The 22,154-nt window shown below is 40.8% G+C and overlaps 1 protein-coding gene across 3 annotated transcripts in view; it reads left to right on the plus strand.

Annotated features, from left to right (window-relative positions):
• Nucleotides 1-12,832: 12,832 nt before the first annotated feature.
• The window catches only part of rerea (arginine-glutamic acid dipeptide (RE) repeats a), a 615,654-nt gene continuing 606,332 nt past the window's right edge, over nucleotides 12,833-22,154 (plus strand). For 2 of the 3 annotated variants that reach the window (XM_073032279.1, XM_073032280.1), the window contains exon 1: nucleotides 12,834-13,087. The gene's annotated coding sequence lies outside the window, so the exon portion shown is untranslated. Of the gene's footprint in view, nucleotides 13,088-22,154 lie in introns of all 3 variants that reach the window. The other variant, XM_073032278.1, reaches the window with a different exon arrangement.

The following is a 22,154-nucleotide window of genomic DNA, read 5'->3' on the forward strand; positions in this document are numbered from 1 at the left end:
ATGCCCTCTTCCCATCAGGGAGAAGGTACAGGAGCCTGAAGACACATACTCAATGTTTCAGGAACAGCTTCTTCCTCTCTGCCATCAGATTTCTGAATGGACAATGAACCCATGAACGCCACCTCACTATTTTTTCCTTTTGCTCTCTTTTTGCACTACCGGAGCACCTGGTGGAAATCCACACGGTAACAGGAAGAACATAAAAACTTCTTACAGACCGTGGCAGGAATTGAACCCTGGTCGCTGCTGCTGTAAAATAGTTACGCTAACTGCTACGCTACGTGGAAACCTTGGAAGAGCTGAAACCTCCAATAACCAGGATGAATATGCAATAACATATAAGCCAAATGCAATTTAAAAGAAGAATTCCTTTTACTTCACCTATCAGTGAGACCAGTGAGGCTATGTTGTTATCACATTAAGTATGCGTATTTGAGATGTAGCAGTGAATGGAATGTGATGTGAAGTGGAAACCAAGACTTTCCCGAGGCAGACACAATTACAGCCATCCTGCTTCAGAAATGCTGTACATCATTAAGTGGCCTTTTCCAATTCTAAAACGTTCTGCTTCAGACTAATGGACATGTTTCTACTCAAACAAGAAAGATTGCCTCTCAGACTATTATTGATTTAACACGTAGTGAAATCTGGCAGTAGAATGGGCGCTGTGGTAGCGTAGTAGTTAGCGCGGTGCTTTTACAGCTCGGGGTGTTCTGGAGTTTGGAGTTCAATCCTGGCGTTGTTCTGTACGACCTCCCCGTGGAATGAGTGGACAAGATAGAGGCAGGAAATATGTTCCAGATGCTGGGAGAGTCCAGTACCAGAGGGCATGGTTTAAGAATTAGGTCATTTAGGACAGAGTTAAGGAAAAACTTCTTCTCCCAGAGAGTTGTGGGGGTGTGGAATGCACTGCCTCAGAAGGCAGTGGAGGCCAATTCTCTGGATGCTTTCAAGAAGGAGCTAGATAGGTACCTTATGGATAGGGGAATCAAGGGATATGGGGACAAGGCAGGAACCGGGTATTGATAGTAGATGATCAGCCATGATCTCAGAATGGCGGTGCAGGCTCGAAGGGCCGAATGGTCTACTTCTGCACCTATTGTCTATTGTCTATTGAGTGGGTTTCCCCCCCCCCCCATAGTCCCAAGACATACCAAGTAGGTTAATTGATCATTGTAAATTGTTGGGGTTAATGGGGGTTGTGGGATTGCTGGGCAGCATGGATCAAAGGGCCTACTCCGCATTCTATAGCTAAACAAATAAATAAACAAACAAACAAATAAATAATTGGGGCAGTAGAACATTACAACACAGTACAGGCCCTTTAGTCCATGCATTGTGCCAACCTATTAACCTACTGTAAGATCAATCTAATCCTTCTCTCCCACATACTAAAGGCCTGTATTTTTCTTTCATCCATGTACCTATCTAAAGAGTCTACTAAATGTCCCTAATGTATCTGCCTCTGGTCTCTTAAGGTTGTTATAGCTGGGGGTTGTTATGGGGACAAGCTCCCACTAGCTATTAAATGGCATTATTCTCAAATAGCCTCTGATAACCAAGTCCAGTTCCTGGCCTTCACATGTGGTTTAGCTACTAAGCCCAGTGGAACCATTTCTACTGACAGTAAAAGGGGTAAAGGTGGGTTACTAGTGCCTTTAAACCAGTCACTTCAGGCAGATGGGACTCATCGGCCATGGTTGGCACCTCATCTAGGAGAAGGAAAACTCTGATCTCAAACCTCCACTGCCTTGTGGCTACACCTGCTCATGGGGAAGGCTTCAGGAGTAAACCCTGAGGGAAAAATCTGGAGCTAGAGTCCTGAAGGCAGTCCTACGTTGAGTTCAATGCTGACTGGCAACTCCTACGATACTGCTGGTGCCAAACTGTATCAGTTCTGTTGTTCCTTTGGATTCATCAGACACATGGAGATGGGGAGCTTGCTACATGGGCAACAGCTTGCTCTCCATATCGAACTGCCCAGGCTTGTGTATCTAGACAGCTAGGATGCAACATCCATGGTTGACCCTGACTGATGGAGACCTCACTATCTGCCTCTACTGCCACCCCGACAGAGCATTGCATGTACTTATCAATCTCTGTGTAAAAACCTCCCTCTGACATCTCCCCTATACTTTCCTCCAATCACTTTAAAATTATGCCCTTCTGTTTTAGCCATTGCAGCCCTGAGATCTCATCATTGGATAACGTAAATTAAATTTACATTGGTCTGTTAGTTAAAAGATGGGGCAGAATTTTCTAAAGCGCAGATAAATTATCCCACCGGTCTGTTCAGCTCACCATCATTAGTGGACTCGATTGATGTATAATCTCATTCGATGTTTATGGGATCTTGATTTGCACGACTGGTCTGCTGTGTTCAGAATGAAGACAAAACAAAATAATATATTGTATATAAATTACTTTGTCATCTGCCGATGTCAAAAAGAGAATGTTAAGATTCTAAAAGAAAAATTTTGCAGATGCTAGAAATCTGAGTTAAAAACAAAAGCTCCAGAAAACTTGAGCAACACATACAAAATGCTTGAGGAACTCAGCAGGCCAGGCAGCAGCTGTGGAAGTGAATAGACAGTTGACATTTTAAGTCGATACACTTCATCAGGACTGGAAAGGAAGGGGGAAGATGCCAGAATAAGAAGGTGGGGGGGAGGGATGAAGTAAGAAGCTAGGAGGTGATAAGTGGAAAACCCAAAGTTGCTGGAGAAGAAGGATTGTGATGGAAGAGGAAAGTGGACCCTGGGAGAAAGGGAAGAGGGGGGGGCATCAGGGGATGTGATATTCAGGGAAGGATAAGAGGTAAGAGGCTAAAGAGGAGAAATAAAGAAGAGCGAAGGGGGTGAGAAATCGATGTTCATGCCATCAGGTTGGAGGCTACCTAGAGAGAGCATAAGGTGTTACCCCTCCAGTTTGAGAGCAGCCTCATTGTGGCAGCAGAGGAGGACATGGACCAACATGTCAGAACAAGAATGAGGATAGAAATTGAAATTCTGTTTTTCTGTGGATGGAGCTGAGATGCTCACCAAAGTTCAAAGAACTGAAAAAAAGGAATTTTTTTTCCACAGGAGACGGAGGTAAGGGTAGAAGAGATATAGTCAAGGTAGCTGTGGGAATCAGGAGACAGTCTGCCTCCAGTAATGGAGGTCAGAGGCAAAGTTGAGGACATAGGTGCATGAAGCTACACCAATGTAGCACAGGAAGAGTTGGGAGCTTTACCAGGGAAGGCTTGGTACATGGACTGTTTCATGTAGCCAATGAAAAGGCAGGCATAGCCGGGGCCAATGCTATACCTTGACATTGGAGAAAGTGGGAGGAACTCCAGAAGACTTGAGAGTAAAAGTAGCTACATTGGAGAGAACAGGTTTAACCTTTCATTAAAATCCAGGTTGATTCTTTTTGATGGACTGCCTTAAGGAATGATCTGGCAAAAGATTAAGTTGCTGAAACTTTTCCAGTTGTTTGACAATTCTGAAATTAGGATATAGCCAGAGGGTGGTGAATCTGTGGAGTTCATTGCCACTGATGGCTGTGGAGGCCAAATTATTGGGTATATTTAAAGCAGAGGTTAATAAATTCTTGATTAGTAAAAGTGTCAGAGGTTATGGGGAGAAGGCAGGAGAATGGGGTTGAGAAGGAGAATACAGCAAATCAGCCATGATGGAATGGCGGAGCAGACTTGATGGACCAAATGGCCTAATTCTGCTCCTGTGTCTTATGGTCTTCAGATTAAGTTTCTGAAGCTTTTCTAGTTATCTGCAACTTGTGGAATTAGAACATGAGCTTTTTTTTGTCTATCAAGGGTATATTTCAGTTCCCTGATGTGTCCTTGCAATCTAGTAAGGGTACCAAGGGAGCTAGTTCAGATTAGCTGGCAAAAGCAAACATTTTACAATTTCCCTGGAAACCATAGTACAAGAGTGGCTAACATCTCCCTCTGACGAGTCACATGTGTTAAGGGTGTATGAACATAGCCTTCAGGCAAGGACAGATCCAGTCTCAGTTCCATCAGTTGCTCATATATGGCAGGTGCCACGTTTATTGGCCACCTCTAATTGGCCTGAAATGAGTGGATTAAGTTGGTGAGTCTGAGAAAGAAATAGACCAAACCAAGTAGAAATGACAGATTTCCTTCCTGAATGACATAGGCAAACCAGATGGGTTTTTATAACAATCTAGTCGTTTCATGGTTACCGTGACTGCTAATAGCTTTTTAAATTCCAGATTTATTTAATTACTTGGACTTATATTTCCCATCTGCCATGGTGGGACTTGAATTTGTATCTCCAGATCAACACCAGAGTAAATTAACCCCACCGCTACCGAGCCCAGTAACCTCTGAGCGATTTAGTCTTGTTTACCTTTATCCTGAGCTCCCTCTCATCACATTTGTACACACACTCACATCCCTATTGTCCGTAGGCTTCATTACTCTGATAACATTTCTTCGTTGTCTCTCAGTGGTATACAACATATGAATTAGCAGTAAGACTAGGCCACTCAACCCCTCAAGCCTTCCCCAACATCACATAAAGCCATGATTGATCTATCTACAATAACCTTTCACCCCCCTCCCTCCCTTGTTTGTCAAGAATCTGTCTATCTCTGCATTAGAAATAGTCAAAGATGATTCTGCCAAGGATTTGCAACCTCTGAGAGAAAAATAAATTCACCTCACCTTGGTCTTTTGGTCTTAAGTGAATGACCTTATATTTTTCAACAGAGACTCTTAATTCCACTTACTCCCAAAAGTGAGATGTTCTTCCCACATCCACCCTATCAAGATGACCCAGGGTCTTTTATGTTTTATCTTGGTTCCCTCTTACTCTTCTACACTCCAAAGAATAAGGTACAGCCTTTCTTCTTAAAACTACTGTACCTGCTAATTCCAGGTATTAGTTAAACAAACCTTCTAAGAGCAACTGACAATGCATTAACATCCTTTATTAAACAAGGCAAGCAATGCTGTACAAAGTAATTCAGATATGGTCTCTTTATAATGGGAGCATAACCTCTCTGCTTTTGTATTCAATTCTCCTAGATTATAAGTGATAACATCCTGTTAGAATTCCTAACTGTTGCTTTTCTTTATTTTCTTGTGGGTGCCTGCAAGAAAATGAATCTCAAGATAGTATATGGTGACATATAAGCACTTTGATAATAAATTTACTTTGACCTTGACATGGACATCCAGCTCCCATTTCTTCTCAGATCTCTACAGTCACACACCATTTTGAAAGTATCTATCTGTTTTATTTTGCCTACCAAAGTGGACAATTTCACAGTTTCTCCATTTTCCCAGTTACTTATCCAATCTACCTTCCTTTGGTAAGATGCATTAAATGCTGGAGAAACTCAGCAAGCCAGGCAGCATCAATGAAGGAGAGTGAACAGTCAATATCTTGAGCTGAGACCCTTCATCAGGATTGGATATCGATATATTTATTTATTGAGATACAGCTCAGAATAGGCCCTTCCAGCCTTTTTTGCTGCGCCACCTACCAACCCCTGGTTTAACCCTTGCCTAATCACAGGACAAATTACAATGACCAATTAATCTACCAACCAGTACATCTTTGGACTGTGCGAGGAAACCAGAGCACCCAGAGAAAACCCACACATTTACTGGGGGAGCGTTATGAAGGACCCCACGCACCCCTCATACAAACTCTTCTCCCTCCTGCCGTCTGGGAAAAGGCACCGAAGCATTCGGGCTCTCACAACCAGACTATGTAACAGTTTCTTCCCCCAAGCTATCAGACTCCTCAATACCCAGAGCCTGGACTGACACATTACTGCCCTATTGTCCTGTTTATTATTTATTGTAATGCCTGCACTGTTTTGTGCACTTTATGCAGTCCTGGGTAGGTCTGTAGTCTAGTGCAGTTGTTTTTTTTCTCTCTCTGTGTTGTTTTTACGTAGTTCAGTCTAGTTTTTGTACTGTGTCGTGTAACACCATGATCCTGAAAAACGTTGTCTCATTTTTACTATGTACTGTACCAGCAGTTATGGTCGAAATGACAATAAAAGTGACTTAACTTGACAAACAGTCAGCAATGGGAATTGAACTCAAGTCGCTGGTGTTGTATAACATTGTACAAACCACTATGCTATGGGGGAGAAGCCAGAACCTCATTGTAATCCTCAGAACTTACTTTCCTAATTATCTTTGTGTCATTGGCAAAATTAATAACCTTTGGTGTCTTCAATGGTTCATTGGTTCAATTTAATATAGAGAATGTAGACAATGTACAACCTGAAATTCTTAATCTTCGCAGACATCGACAAAACAGGAAAAACCCAATGAATGAATGACAGAGACATCAGAATCCCAAAGACCCCTTCTCTCCCACACATGTGGCACCATAAACATTGACCCTCTCCCTACCCCTCCCTCCCATTTGCAATGAGAGTGGGTCTGAGAACGAGAACCCACCACGTGTGGCGAACTGTAGCTTGAGCTGCAGCTGTAGATCACAGACTCTGACAGCACCCCAGCCACTTGAAAAGAAAAGAAGAATAAGCTGTTTTGCAGATGAACTGGAAGAGGTCACCTGGGTCTGCAAAAACTTCTGGTGCCATCTTTTCTAGCTCCTCCCACTGGGTATCAACCAAGTCATCACATTAGATTGTAAAATGCCAAGGCTCCAGTGCTGACCTCTTTGGTATGTCATTCATTATGTCTTTCCAACCAGTAAAGACTATTTTATAAACACAAGAGATTCTGCAGATGCTAGAAATCCAGAGCAACACACACAAAATGATGGAATAACTCTGCATGTCAGGCAGTATCCATGGAAATTAATAAACAGTCAACATTACAGGCCAAGACCCTTTATTAAGACTATTTTTTGCCTATTTTGGTTTTTATACTATGTTAGCCAGCAGTGTTCTATCTATGCCCAGTTCACAAGACAAAACAGAAAAATTCCAGTATGTCTAATTACTGCCTAACCAATCAACTCTTAATTATCAGCAATGGGATGGTAGATGGCTTTGACGCTGCTGTCATGGAGCACTTAGTTGCCAATAGCCTACTTATTAATGCCTAGTGTGGATTTTGATTGGACCAACCTCTCAGCTCCAGACATCAACGTAGCTTTGATTCCAAAATGGACCAAAGAAAGGGTGGCATGTGATGCACTATCAATAACTCTCGGAGACGTGAGGCGAGATAGGCTTTTATTAGCTGGAAGAAAGCACTGTCAGCAGCAAGAGACCATCACACAACATCCTGGAGACTGAGGGAGGAGCAGTGCCTCCAATCGCCTTTATACAGGGGTCAGTGGGAGGAGCCACAGGAGCAGTCAGCAGTGGGGGCGTGTCCAGACAGGTATATGTAGTTCACCACAGCATGGTAGTATAGTGGTTAGCACTCTGCTTTACAGTACAAGCGATCTGGGTTTAATTCCCACCATTGCCTCAAAGGAGTTTGCATGGGTTTCCACTGGGTGCTCTGGTTCCTCCCACAGTTCAAAGATGTACCAGATGTAGGTTAACTGGTCATTTGTAAATTGGCCTGTGATTAGCTTAGGGCTAAATCAGGGGTTACTTGGCTCCGCGGCTCGAATGGTAGGAAGCGCCTACTCTGCACTGTATCTCAATAAATAAATAAACCTTAGTACCAATGGTTGTGTGTGAAGAGGGAGAGTTTGCAGATTGGGCTGTTGTTGATATCAGAGCAACACTCACAAAATGTTGGAAGACTCAGGAACTCAGCAAGTCAGGCTGCATCGATGGAGAGGAATAAACAGTCGACATTTTCATCCAACATCAGCAGAATCTCTTGTACTTATGTCTTCGACTTTTTTTCCTCTCCGCGCCTTGTGGCGCATCAGGCAGCAGCTTTGCTGTTTCTTTAGCATTTGTCTCGTTTTTTTACACAGCCAATTTGCTAGCTTGACGCGCAACCCAGCATAGATGGAAAGTACACCTGAAGAAGTTTAAATCTTCCTGACTGTACTTTTTTCTATAGATGTTGCCTGGCCTGCTGAGTTCTTCCAGCATTTTGTGTGTGTTGCTTGGATTTCCAGCAACTGCAGATTTTCTCTTGTTTGTCATAAGACCATAAGCCCATAGGAACAGAATTAGGCCATTTGGCCCATCATCTGCTGTTTTCCCACCAAGGTTGATTTATTTTCCCTCTCAACCCCATTCTCCTGCTAATCAAGAACCTATCAATCTCTGTTTTAAATATACCCAATGACCTGGCCTTCAAAGCCATCTGTGACAATGAATTCCACAGATTCACCATCTTCTGGCTAAAGAAATTCCTCTTCATCTCTGTTCTAAAGGAACATCTTTGTATTCTGAGGTTGTTCCCTCTAGTCCTAGACTCTCCCACTATTGAAAACAACAAGATGCCTATTCAACCTTATACCATTTTCCTGTGTTAACCCATATTCGTCAAAACATTTTCTATCCATGCACCTGCCGAAATGTCTTTTAAATATTATAATTGAACACCTCTACCACTTCTTCTGTCAGCTCATTCCATATATTGTGGACACCATCCACTCTGCAAACTACCTTTTCCAAAAGCTCCCTTCTGGATAGCGCTATAGGGCTGTTAAAACAAAAACTTCGCACCATTTTATAAATTTCTTCCCCAGGCTAATCTGATCAACCATTCTAGTTAGCTCCCTCCCCAACCTCCTCTATCTTTTACTCTCATCACTGCACTGTAAACATTCTAAACCACTTTTTATAATGCTGTTTACATTGTAAATGCATGCTGGTATTTATGTGTTTATGCACATTTTATTCCATATCCATACTTTAACCTCTAACTTTATTTTTATGTAATTCTTTATTCCTATAATTGTTGAATGTTGTGACTTTTTGTTGCATGTCACGCCCTGACCAACACACCACAGCAAATCCCTAATATGGCAAATAAAGCTGATCCTTGATCCTTGACCATTTGTGTGAAAAAGTTTTTTCCCCTCACACCTTAAATCTATGATTTCTAGTTTTAGATCCATTACGCTGAGGGGAAAAAAAAGCTGGTCAGTTTATCAATGCCCCTAATGATTTTATACACCCCTGTAGGATCACCAGTCAGTCTCCTACACTCCAGGGGAAAAACATCCTGGCCTATTCGGACTCTCCTTATAACTCAAGCCCCCAATCTCAGTAAAATCCTCGTGAATCTTTTCTGCACCCTTTCTGACTTAATAACATCCATCGTATAGCTGGGAAACCAAAACTGCACACACTACTCCAAGTGTGGCTTCACCAGTAACTTGCACAATTGGCAAATGATGTGACAGAGACACAACAGAATGTGATTCAAGGAACCTGCAGGTGGTGGTATTTCCCTTAGGACAGTTGTCCTAGTCCCCTTTTGGTGTTAGAATGTCAAAATAAATTTATTATCAAAGTATGCACTTTTGCAGATTGGCTGTTTGTCAGTTTTTGTGTGCGTTTTTCAACGATTCTATTGTATTCCTTTAGTCTACTATAAATGCCCACAAGAAAATAAATCTGCGAGTAACATACAGTGACAAATATATACTTTGATCATAAATTTTCTTTGAACTTTCTATATGCTACCATACACTACCTTCAGATTCATTTTCTTGCAGGCATTTACATGAAAGTAAAGAAATGCAATATAATTTATGAAAAACTATACATAAACAAAGACTGACAAACAATCAAATTGTGAAAATAAGAATAAATAGTACTGAAAACCTGTGTTGTAATGTCCTTGAAAGTGATTCTGTAGGTTGTGGCATCAGTTCAGTGTTGAGGTGAGTGAAATTATTGACGCTAGTCAGTAGCCTGATGATTGTAGGGTAATAACTGTTCCTGAACCTGGGGGTGTGGGAGCAATGTTCGTAGTGAGAAGGGAGCATGGCCAGGGCAATGAGGGTCATTGATGATGGATGCTGCTTTCTTGTGGCAGTGATCCATGTAAATGTGCTCAATGGTAGGAAGGGCTATTCTGTGATGGACTGGGCTGTATTCACGATTTTCAGTAAACTTGTCCATTCCTGGAAAAGTCATGGATTTAAGTTAGAACAGAACAGGACAGTAAACTGCAGAGCATTTGTATATGGTGCAAGCTGCAACAAAGGTGGTGAAGTCGATGGTTTAGGACCTAATTGAGGTGTGCAAGACCTGTGATTTGGCCCATCATTTCTCTGGCAGCTGTAAAAACCAATTTAATAACATCTTCCAGCATCAGCCCAGCAGATAACAGCTCTTCAAGCATACAGCCAATTATTACTTAACTGTGAGCAAGCTTTCTGCCTCCACCATCCTTGCATGCAATGAGTTTCAGACTCCAGCCACTCTAGTTTCTGCAATCAAATACTTTAAATCTATGACCACATACGCACAAGAGAGTCTGCAGATGCTTGAAGTCCAGAGCAACACACACACACACACACACACACACGAAACTCTGCATTTCGGGCAACATCTAGGGAGAGGAATGAACAGTTGATGTTTCAGGCCAAGACCCTCCAGCATTTTGTGTGTGTCACTCTGAATTTCCAGCATCTGCAGAATCTCTTGTGCTTATATTAGCAGGGGAGGAAGCCAATGTCTGTAGTAGAGATTTGGGTGCCAATCAAGCTGGTTAGCCAGACAAGTGAAGAGTGTTCCAACACACTCCTGACTTGTGTCTTGTAGGTGATGGAGACACTTTGGGGGTGTTAGGTAGTGAATTGCCCAGTATAGATTGCTTGGTCTTTCCACCAAATTATCAGACATTTATCACAGGAATGGGTGATAGCTGCTTTTCTTCTGAAGCCCCCATCCCATCAATATCTTTAAGAAAAAAGTAAGTAGTACTGATTTGGAAATCAAAATTTGGAAATTAGACTTTTTAAATAAGGAGATGAACCAAATGAATTTCAACATGGGAAATTGAGGACTTCCTCTCTGGAACCAAATTTTCAGCATTCAATTAAACCCAGTTTTTGCTAAATTTCTACAACATATGCCAGTGATAAAAAAAATCCATCTACTGTATTCCTGATACACTGGTGCAGAGCCCACACTGGTTTATTAATTATTGTACTGTCTTGCACTGTTTTGTGCACTTTATGTAGTGCCGTGTAGGTCTGAAGTCTAATGCAGTTTTGTGTTGTTTTACGTAGTCTAGTGTAGTTTTGTGTTGTTTCATGTAGCACCATGGTCCTGGAGGAACGTTGTTTCATTTTTACTGTGCCTGTACCAGCAGTTATGGTTGAAATGATAATACAAGCAACTTGACTTGATAGTTACACTACCAAGGCTCTGTTTAACTCTATAATCTGTGATTTCCCTGTTTTAATTCCAGTTCAGTCTCATCCCCTGGTTTAAACCCATTGTTGGCAGCCTCTGTTTCCTGGCTTAACAACAGTATTTTATATAAAGATACAAAGATTAGCTTTATTTGTCACATGCACAACAATATAGTGAAATGCATTGTTTGTGACAACTGCCGACATAGTTCAAGGATGTGCTGGGGGCAGCCCACAAGTGTTGCTATGTTTTTGGAGCCAACACAGCAGTCCCACAATTTATTAACCCCAACATCTTCGGAATGTGGAAGAAAACCAGAGTACCCAAAGGTCACAGGGAGAATGTGCATGTACATGTACTGTCTCCTTATAGACAATGGCAGGAATTGAACCCGGTCTGCTGATCACTGACACTGTAAAGCGTTGCGCTAATCCGCATTGTGTGTGTATACTTACTTACACACACACACACACACAATTGTGCAAAAGTCTTGGGCACATTTATTTATATAGCTAGGGTGCCTAAAACATTTGCACAGTACAGCAAGTTTGTAAATCTGGCGTGAGCAAAGGATATTGGGAATGACAAGAGAGGTGTGCTGTGGGGAGGGGTATGGGACAAGTGGCAGAGAAAGTGTGCAGGGGTGAGGGGTATGTGGCACATGTGCAGACACACCCAGCCCTGAAACACACGGCTTGGTCATTTGATTCCAAACAATTGGTTTATTGATTATTACAGAATGTCTCTCTGATGCTTTCTGCTGCCTTCCCTCTCTCTGCCCCCTTCCCAGTCTCAGTCCACAATAGAGACCTATATCAGAATCAGGTTTATCATCACTCACGTATGGCATGAAATTTGTTTTTGTTTTGTGGCAGCAGTTCAGTGTAATACATAAAATTACTACAGCACTCTGCAAAACTCTTAAGCACCCTAGCTATATATATGTGCCTAATACTTCAGCACAGTACTGAGTGTACGTGTGTGTGCATACACACACACACACATACAAACAATATGTATATATTTACAAACTTAGTTCCTAATTTGACCCTGGTGTCTAAAGATTAGTGTATAGTTTAATCCAGATTATTTGTAGCCTTGGATCATAATTTACCCCTATATTTTCAGCCCCAGAATCTAATTCTACCCCTGTATTTATAGCCCAAGATGTTAATTTAACCCCAGTATATGCAGTCCTGGGTCCCAGTTTAATTCCTGCGTTTCCAACACGGGTTCCCGGTTTGACCTTAGTTTCTGCACCCTCTATAAATGTAGCCCTAGAACTCAATTTTATCGCAGAATTTGCAGACTCAGACCCCTGTTTAACCCAGATTTGGGAATCTCAGATCTCGATCTCGTACCCCAGTATGTGTAGTCCCCAAACCCAATTTAACCCTTTGCCCCAGTGTCGGTACACACAAAACCGCAGCCTCTCCCACCCCATTGCAACATTGTTTGTAGACCCAGAGCTTTTAAATCAATTCAGTCCTCTTTCTCCTTGGCGCTGATTGGCCAGGCGCCGGTGCGGGCGGCGAGCGCGGACCAATGAGCGCGACGGTTACTGGCGGGTGCGCGGTGTCCTGTGGTTACGGTGTTAGCCGGGGCTTTGGTCCTCACTCTGAAAACCTCCCGTCTCTCCCTTAAACAAAAAGGGAAAGATTAGCCAGCCCTCGCTGGAGCACGGCATTGTTCGCGGGTAGCCGGAGGAGAGCAGCGCCAGAGGGAAGGGGCAAGAGGGAGAGGGAATTCAGATGCAATCTTCACCAACTATCCCCCTTCTCTCTCTTGTGAAACTGCAGGCAGCCTCAACATTCATGTGGTAGAGGGACGGAAGGTAAGGAAGGGTCTGAAAGGGTGGCATGTGTGTTGTTGTTACTGCTGCTGCATTGTCTCTGTGACTGGTGCTCATAACTTCACCTTTTTCCCCTTCCCGGCACCCAAACACACGCCCCACAGAGACATGTAACAATCCACACACTCAGACACAAAGGCACAAGTCACCTACGGACACTCCCAGGCACACAGATGTGTACACACTCATCCACACTAACTTATTCAAGTACATACACACTTATGTTTACACGCACTCATTCATGGGGCAGTTATGGTCACCAGGACAGATAGTCATCCACACGCATGGTCTCATGTATTAATGCAGTCAAGTGGACAAGTGCAGACATGTATGTAAACATGATCATGTGAATAAACAATCACATGCGTGAGTAGAGTCATGGAGATGAACAATCGTGCACAGATACATTCATGCAGACAAAAGTAGTCATGCAGAGAAACACTGGTTAGCCACATGGACGAATGCAAACGCTCGTGCACAAACAACCACATGGATTTTGCATATCACAATTGTGCACAGTTATGATTGTGTGGACAATCATGCATGAACAGTCACGCGGACGGCAGTTGTGCAGAAATACGATCACATGCACAAATGCTGCTGCATGGACAAACATCACTTGTGAACACAGTCGTGTGGATCATTGCAATCATGTGGACCAACACACTTAAGTGCATGAACACAAACGTGCAAATCAATGCAGACAAACAATGCAGTCAGTGATAATGATCCATTGTCCCAGTGGACACAAATAATCGTGCAAAAAGAGTGCAGACAAAATCATGAATACATTCACACTCATTCATTTGTGTATGCGCACTAAACACACTCATTCACTTCAACACAGGCACTAACTCTGCACTTTTTCACTTGTGCTTGTGCACATATTTATTAACTCGAGCATTGCGTATGTGAACCTGGTTGCACTTGTTCACCAACACTCAGACATAACTCATTTACTCTTTTGCAGAAAACTCCTTTATACTCATTCACACAAATACACTTTGTGAAATAAACTCACTGTTGCACACTTTCTCACTTGCCCTCATGCACTCATTCAGGAACCCATCTGAACTAATGTTATTTGTGCACCTTCACACCAGCACACTCTTGTGCACATGTTTACATACTCACTCTGATTCACACAAACTTCCACACTTTCATGCACATACATTCATCCTCATTCTTCTATATGTATGCAAGTGCACTCACTTGCACAGATGTGTTCAGTCCATTGGACAGTCTCACACTTGTTTCCCTGGATGTACACACTTGTATCTTCATTTGCACGCACTGACCCTGGTTTGTGTGCACGTACATGCTTGTGCGCACAGCTGCCGCTTGCACCGTTAATTTGCTCTTTTTCAAGCACACTCCAACTGATTCACGCATGCTAACGTCTTTTGACGCCTGTATACGCTGATTCTCATTCACAAAAACTCAGAGGCACCAGTGATCACTCAGCTCTTGCCTCGTTCCCAACTCCCCTCCACACTGCCACTTTTCACAGACTTTTTTTTTGTTCCTTCACTTTAAACCCTTCCAATATCCCTTTCTCCACCCGCCCTCTGTCCTCCAAAATGTCACTTTCCCCACTTAGATTTTATTATATGTTTAACAGGATAAGTATGGGCTTGATTGGCACCAGAATGTCACTTGTGGAGATGTTCACTTTTTCTGTTGTGGTTCCTCAATCATGGACAAATATTTATGACTTCCATTGTGCTTCTACTAACATCTGGGAAACTCTTAAATTTTGCTTCCCTCTTAACCTCTTCTTAATTTAAGATCCCTGAGTTGATGAGTGCAGAGTGACAAGCTTGTCAAAATCTGGTGTTAACTTTGGTAGATTAGACCTTAAATGCATTGTTTTACTCTGGTTACCTTACTGGAACAGAACTTGGAACGTGTTTTTTGTTAATGTGGCATTGTGAACGTTGTTCATTTCTTTTCGTCCGAATAAAGACTTTAAAAAGAAATAATAAAGAATTTTGATTCTGGACTGGAAATAAATTTGTAAGAAATTAGCCAAGAATGTAATTTGTAGAACTGAGAAGATTGGAAATCGCTGTTTAAAAAAATCACTTCAGTGTAGAGTGCTTCTGTGAATGCCTTTTTGTGGTTCTCTGTTACAGAGATTATTTTAATTAACTTTCTGTTAAGTAACCATCTTTTGGTTTATTTGAAAAGAAAATCACAACAGTTAGTCTTTTGTGTTGTTTAATACTGTGTATAGGTCATGAATTGAGAAGTACATGGGAACTGTGTGTTTCACTGTGATTATTGAACATGTGGATTGTTGAATGTAAATATTCCTCTTTCTGAAGTTGGCTTAATTTTGACATTGCATGTAAAATTGCATATATCGAAATAGCGTCGGCCAGCATATTTGAAAATCCACAAAATCAAGTCAGTAAAATGCATAAATTCTTTTCTTACATCAATTTTCTTCCAAATAAAAATCACTCAGCAAATAGTGGAACAGATGTAACTCCTACAAACTGAATAAACAATCATTCCAGCAGTCACAATGACAAAACGCTGTGACTAATGCTTTAAGAGCTGATACTAAAATTGAATGCTATCTATATGTAAACAGAGGCTTTGCACATTTCAAGATGTGTACCACAATCACTGTGAAACTGAGTGCTAGTTTGTTGCCAGGATGTAATACAATCAAGGGGTTCAGCTTTCATAAGCAGTGAGAGCGGAGTTCAGTGGTTTGTGAACATCAACTGCCTCAAACCCCCAAGATTGGGTTACACTCTGTAACTTACTCCAACACAGCTGCTATTTTTTTTGAACTGTTGGTGGTTATGATGCTGTTGAAATTATTGTCTACTGTTTTTTTTAATGGTTGCACTGGAATGAGGAGTACAGCAGCTGTCATGGTGAAAGATCTAATGTATGTATTTTATGACAGTGACCTGGCAAAAAGAGCACATCCCACCATAATTGTCATGTATTAATAAATACCCATGTAGTGGAGCATGTTTGAGGGGCTGTAGAAGCCCTTATGATTTTTGTTCTCAGTCAATTTTCCTCCTCTATTTCCCGAAAGCATTAATCAGAACTCCAGGTATCTTTTTGTTTGTTCATGGAACTTGGTGTCAGATATTTGATTTGACAAATATCAACTGTGGAGAAGCCACAGTTGAGCTTTTTTTGGCCTGAGGTCAACAATATGCACCACAGCCTTAGACACTATTTAAATCAAAGGGAAATTCCTGGATGTTTCTTCCTTTTCTGTAATCTTCATTCAGTGTTATTAGTTTGACATGTTCAGCTAACAGTGCAGATCTAGGATTGAACTTCCGACCTTTAGCATGTGTGCTAAACCATCTGAAAAGGTTTTCTTCTTCTCTCTGACTCACACTCTTCTTACCATGTCTCCCTCCTCACAACTAAGCCTCTAGAATGAGCTAAAGACACCCTGAGCTCATGTTGCCTAACTTGCCAGTGTATTTACTAAATGATCAGAAACATACCTACTAAACCCATTGTGGTTTGAATGTGGAGAAGGTTTTAGACAATCACCACAGGTTTCTTTATGGGGAGATTCAGAAAGTGACTTCAACTGTAGTGAGCTGAAAGTTGATTTTGTATGAAGAGTGATTTACATAAGATTCTGTAACTTTTCTCTGTTCTTCAACAAAATATTGCTATCCAAAATTCTTTTGATCACAATTAATAACTTAGAAGTTTCCTATCCAGTACATTTTTGCTTAAATTGAGAAACCTTTTTTTGTTTAAGAAACTTTAATATACTGTGGAGTTGGATATTAAAATATGGATATGGTTGCAATTATTTGTTTTTGTTTGGTTATTTGAGATTCTGAATCACATGAATAATATTGTTAATAATTATCTAATGAAAATTTAAATCCAGTAATATTTATTGACATTGTGCAATGTATGAATGAAATTGCCCTTGTAAACTCTTCCTTTATCGAGGGTTGGAGATGCAATAGAAAAGTGCATTGGAAGTTATTCATGCTGTATTTTGCTCACTATTGGTTTTTCTTCATGAGTGACACTGTTCTTGGGTAACAATGGTTTCTGTATTGACAGATAACTTTAAGATGCTTTTTGTCCTTAAATCAAATGTGAAAATCATATGCATATGGTACAGTAAACTGGACCTCCACAGAATTGTAATGAATGGCACCAAAAGCACATGCGATTTGTAACAAAGACTAATTACTCAAAGGAGAAGAGAGAGGAAGCTAGTTCTGATGTATGTAGGAGCAAACATGTACATATATCAGACTTTTGAATCTGATAACATTATGGGAGCTTGTTCATGTGTGGGGAGTTGTCCATAAGTCAAGAGCTGGATGTGTACAGTTTAGCTAACTGCAAAAAAAAAGTTATAGACATGTCAAATAAATCTAGGAAATAGATAAACTAAACTGAGAAACTGAAATGAGGTCAGTTTGAAAACCAAACTTTGATGGTTATGTTGTTGGGCTAATAATCACGAGACTTAGTTCAAATCTCTCTGTGGCAGCTGTGTAACTGAACTTACTTTTTTGACCAATGTTTGAGAAAATAAACATAAAAATCTGTGCGATTATTAGAAATACTGCATTGATTCATGAATTTCAGGAAATAAACTTGTTACCATGGGGTTACATAAGGTACATGTATTACATAAGGTGATTTTGACATTGTTGTCTCTGTGCCAGTCCTATTCATCATAACCCCAGGTCTGGTGACTTTTTCTAAAACTTGGCTAATTTGCCTTTAATTTAAATGTGCCTTGTCTCTCCTCATCTCTGTGTCTGTTTCAACTGTATAACTTTGAGAGAATGATTCTTTCCATTTCTATTATTGCAAAATACTATATTGTCCTAACTTTCATTCTTTGACTGTTGGTGGCCATGCTGTAAACTCTGGAGTATTCTCCTTTTTAGAATATAGAACAGTACAGCACAGAAACACAATGTAGTGCTGACTTAATTTAACTAGTAATTAAATGCCTGACCAGAATAATCACTACTTTTTACACAATGTCCATATCTCTTCAGTCTTTGGACATTCATGTGCTTATCTCAAACACCTCTTATCATATATCCACGATCACGCCTGACAGCACATTCCAAGCATCCACCACTCACTGTGGAAATAAAAAATTGCCCACACATTTCCTTTCCTCTTAGTCCATCTCATCCACTTTAAATGCATTCCTTCTAGTATTGGCAAATAGTATTAGTAAAGGCAACAGTGCCTTTATTTCCTGCGGAGCATCAAAAAGGCTCACCTCTGTCCCAGGATACAGTACTGTTGGACTTTTACCGCTGTGCCATTGAGAGCATACTCACCAACTTCATCTCAATGTGGTATGGCAATTGTCCCGTATCGGACCACAAAGCACTCCAGCGTGTGGTGAAAACTGCCCAGCGGATTATCGGCACCCAATTGCCCACCATTGAGAACATCTACCATAAACGCTGCCTGGGCAGGGCCAAAAGCATTACCAAGGATGCATCTCACCCTAACCATGGACTTTTTACTCTCCTCCTATCCGGTAGGCGCTACAGGAGCCTCCACTCCCGCATCAGCAGGCTCAGGAAGAATTTCTTCCCTGAGGCTGTGACTCTGCTGTACCTCACATCACAGTGCTAAGCAGTATTGCACTCATAGTGTTTCAGTATTTTTATATTTGTGTGCTGTAGCACTTACTTTTTATTCGCAGTTATTTTGTAAATAACACTTTTTTGCATTTCTGGTTAAATGCTAACTGCATTTCATTAGCTTTGTATCTGTACTCGGCACAATGGCAATAAAGTTGAATCTAATCTAATTAGATGTTTTGAACCGTAGGAAAAGATAACAGCTGTCTTCTTTTAAACTTAAAACTTTTTGTTAGGCCTCTCTTCAGCCTTGCCTCTCTATGAAAACTGCTCAAGTTTATTCAATATCTCTTTATAGCACATGCTCTCTCATCCAAAATGTATCCTCGCAAGCCTCTTTTGTGTCTCTCCAACGCCTCCACATTTTTTCTATAACGGGGCTGCCAGAGTTGAATGCAACTCTCCAGATGTGGCTTAACCAGAATTTTATAAAACTGTATATATTTTAAAGCTTATCCCAATCAGTATAGCGTTTCCTCCTAATGTAATGAAGTTGTGTGTTGGTTACCCATAATAAAGTGTTTTGATGTTTACTGTCAGTTCGTAGCCCAACAAGCCTCACCTTTGAAAGTGCACTAGTCATTTATCAGGTTGTGATAAAGGAGAAAATAGCATTTACAGTGGTAATGTAAATTGAGGGATTTCTATATGCTCTGCATTATGCTAATACCATTGTTGACATTTGGCATTGGTGTCTTTAAAATACATGCATTTTGATACAAATTTGCTGATGATACAAAGATTGGAGGTGTAGTGGACAGTGAGGAAGGTTTTCAAAGCTTGCGGAGGGATTTGGACCAACTGGAAAAATGGGCTGACAAATGGCAGATGGAGTTTAATGCAGACAAGTGTGAGGTATTGCACTTTGGAAGGACAAACCAAGGTAGCACATACAAGGTAAATGGTAGGACACTGAGGGGTGCAGTAGAACAGAGGGATCTGGGAATACAGATGCATAATTCCCTAAAAGTGGCGTCACAGGTAGATAGGGTTGTAAAGAGAGCTTTTGGCACATTGGCCTTTATAAATAAAAGTATTGAGTATAAGAGTTGGAATGTTATGGTGAGGTTGTATAAGACATAGGTGAGGCCGAATTTGGAGTATTGTGTGCAGTTTTGGTCACCTAATTACAGGAAGGTTGAAAGAGTGCAGGGAGAGAAAGGTTGAATAGGTTAGGGCATTATTCCCTGGAGCATAGAAGAATGAGGGGAGATTTGATAGAGGTGTATAAAATTGTGATGGGTATAGATAGAGTGAATGCAAGCAGGCTTTTTCCATTGAGGCTAGGGGAGGAAAAAAACAGGACGTGAGCTAAGGGTGAAAAGGGAAAAGTTTAAAGGGAACATTGGGGGGGCTTCTTCACACAGAGAGTAGTGGGAGTGTGGAATGAGCTGCCAGTTGAAGTGGTGAATGCAGGCTCACTTTTAACATTCAAGAAAAACTTGGACAGGTACATGGATGAGAGGGGTATGGAGGGATATGGGCCAGGTGCAGGTCAGTGGGACTAGGCAGAAAAATGGTTTGGCACAGCCAAGAAGGGCCAAATGGCCTGTTTCTGTGCTGTAATGTTCTATGGTTCTATGATAAAAAAAATTTAAAAATCATAGTGATTTTTAATAAATCATAGTGATACACCACAGTGAAATCACTGAAAGGTGGCTGAGATTATTAAATTCTACAGACGCTGCTGCCATTGAAACAAATGAAGAAATATGTAACTTCACAACACAAACAGTGTCCTTGACCAATGAAATAGAATGTTCTTTGCTTAAAGTCAGGACTTGTGGAGTTAGTGTAGCTTCTGCATGACTTCCTGGATGACTGGTGACACATGAGTGAGATACAGTGATTGTATTACATTGAGGTAAATATAAGAAAGCCCTTTTTCTGCATGGATAATGTTTATAGACATTTCTGCTTATGGAATGTGTGTAACCTTTAGTATAAAATCACATGCTTTCCATGTTGCCTAAGTCTTTGAAATATGAAGTCTAACTTTATGTTAATTGTATGTACAGTTTTAATTTCAAATGGGCAGTCTGTCCTTATCCTTCCTGTTTAACTAGCTATCATTTTGAAAATGTTTAGATGTATTCTGTATATTATGATTTTAAATTATAGCTTTTTCACATCTAAGAGCTAGGTTTTTGTACAGTTTTATGTTTTTTTCATGCATGAGGTGTTACAGTCAGACAAATGATTAGTTGCTGGAAACAGTAGTTAATACATCCCAAGTTGTTTTCTTTGGTCTTGTCTGCATGTCTGAGCCATTTTGCGATTTGTGTACATGCAAGCCTAAAACCAGTGAGCAACTGCATGCACCTTAGGAATTGGTCCCCGGCCATCTGTTGTTTCATGGAAAATACAGCTTGTGTTTTGGGTTCTACATGAATGTGTAGGAAGGCTTTGACATTCCTATTGTTTGTGTTCAAGTGCAAATAATCTTTAGATTGCATAAATCTGGAGATGCTTGGCCAGAGGCACGTAGAGAATGGATAAATACAATCCCAACTGCCAAATTATATGATGGTTAATCTGCACTGACTGGCACCCCTCTTAAATAAAGCATTGTCAGTACAAGTTAATAGGTTGTAATCAAGGATTGGGCTGTAATGTGTCTGCATGCAAATGAATTGGGCATTTTGAATTGAGCATTCAGAAGAATGGAATTTGTGTTGCATGGAAAGATTTTAAGTATTTATCTGTAAATAGAATATTTGAAGTATTTATACCCTGTTTTCTGACCTTTTATGTCATTGACATCACTGAACCATGTGCATCTAGGGAGACATGATAGTATATCTATTGTAAACAGATCCATTTGTCTAGTGTGCATAATCTACTTGTGAAAATGGTGTAAGTCAACATGGGTGCTTATTTGCTGAAGATGATTTATTGAGTCTGCTTTGTGCATTGTACAGTTTCTTAAAGACATAGGACTGGAGCAGATTTCTACAGAAGTACCGTGGAGAGCACTCTTAACTGGTTGCATCATCGTCTGGTACAGAGGGGCCATCGCATAGGATTGGAAAAAGCTCATTGTTACCATTAAGGAGAAGGCACAGCAGCCTGAAGATACACAATGTTTTAGGATCTTCCTTCTGTCATCAGATTTCTGAGTGGCCAATTAACCCATATATACTGCATCACTATTTTTTCCTCTCTTTTTACTCTAATTATTAAATATAAATAAATAGTAATTTGCAGCTTTTATTATGGATTACAAAGTTCTGCTGCCACAAAACAACAAATTTCATGACATATGCTAGTGATGTTAAATCTGATTCTGGTTAGAACTATTGCTAGTCGAAGATGTCTTCATTAATCTTTATGTTTGGAGATAGCGTAGGCTGAACAGTGAACAGTTGGTGGCATGCTTTTGTTTGTGAAATTGCCTCATTTTATAATTAGAA

The sequence above is a fragment of the Hemitrygon akajei genome, chromosome 29 (assembly GCF_048418815.1).
Source record: "Hemitrygon akajei chromosome 29, sHemAka1.3, whole genome shotgun sequence".
Classification (NCBI taxonomy): Eukaryota; Metazoa; Chordata; class Chondrichthyes; order Myliobatiformes; family Dasyatidae; genus Hemitrygon; species Hemitrygon akajei.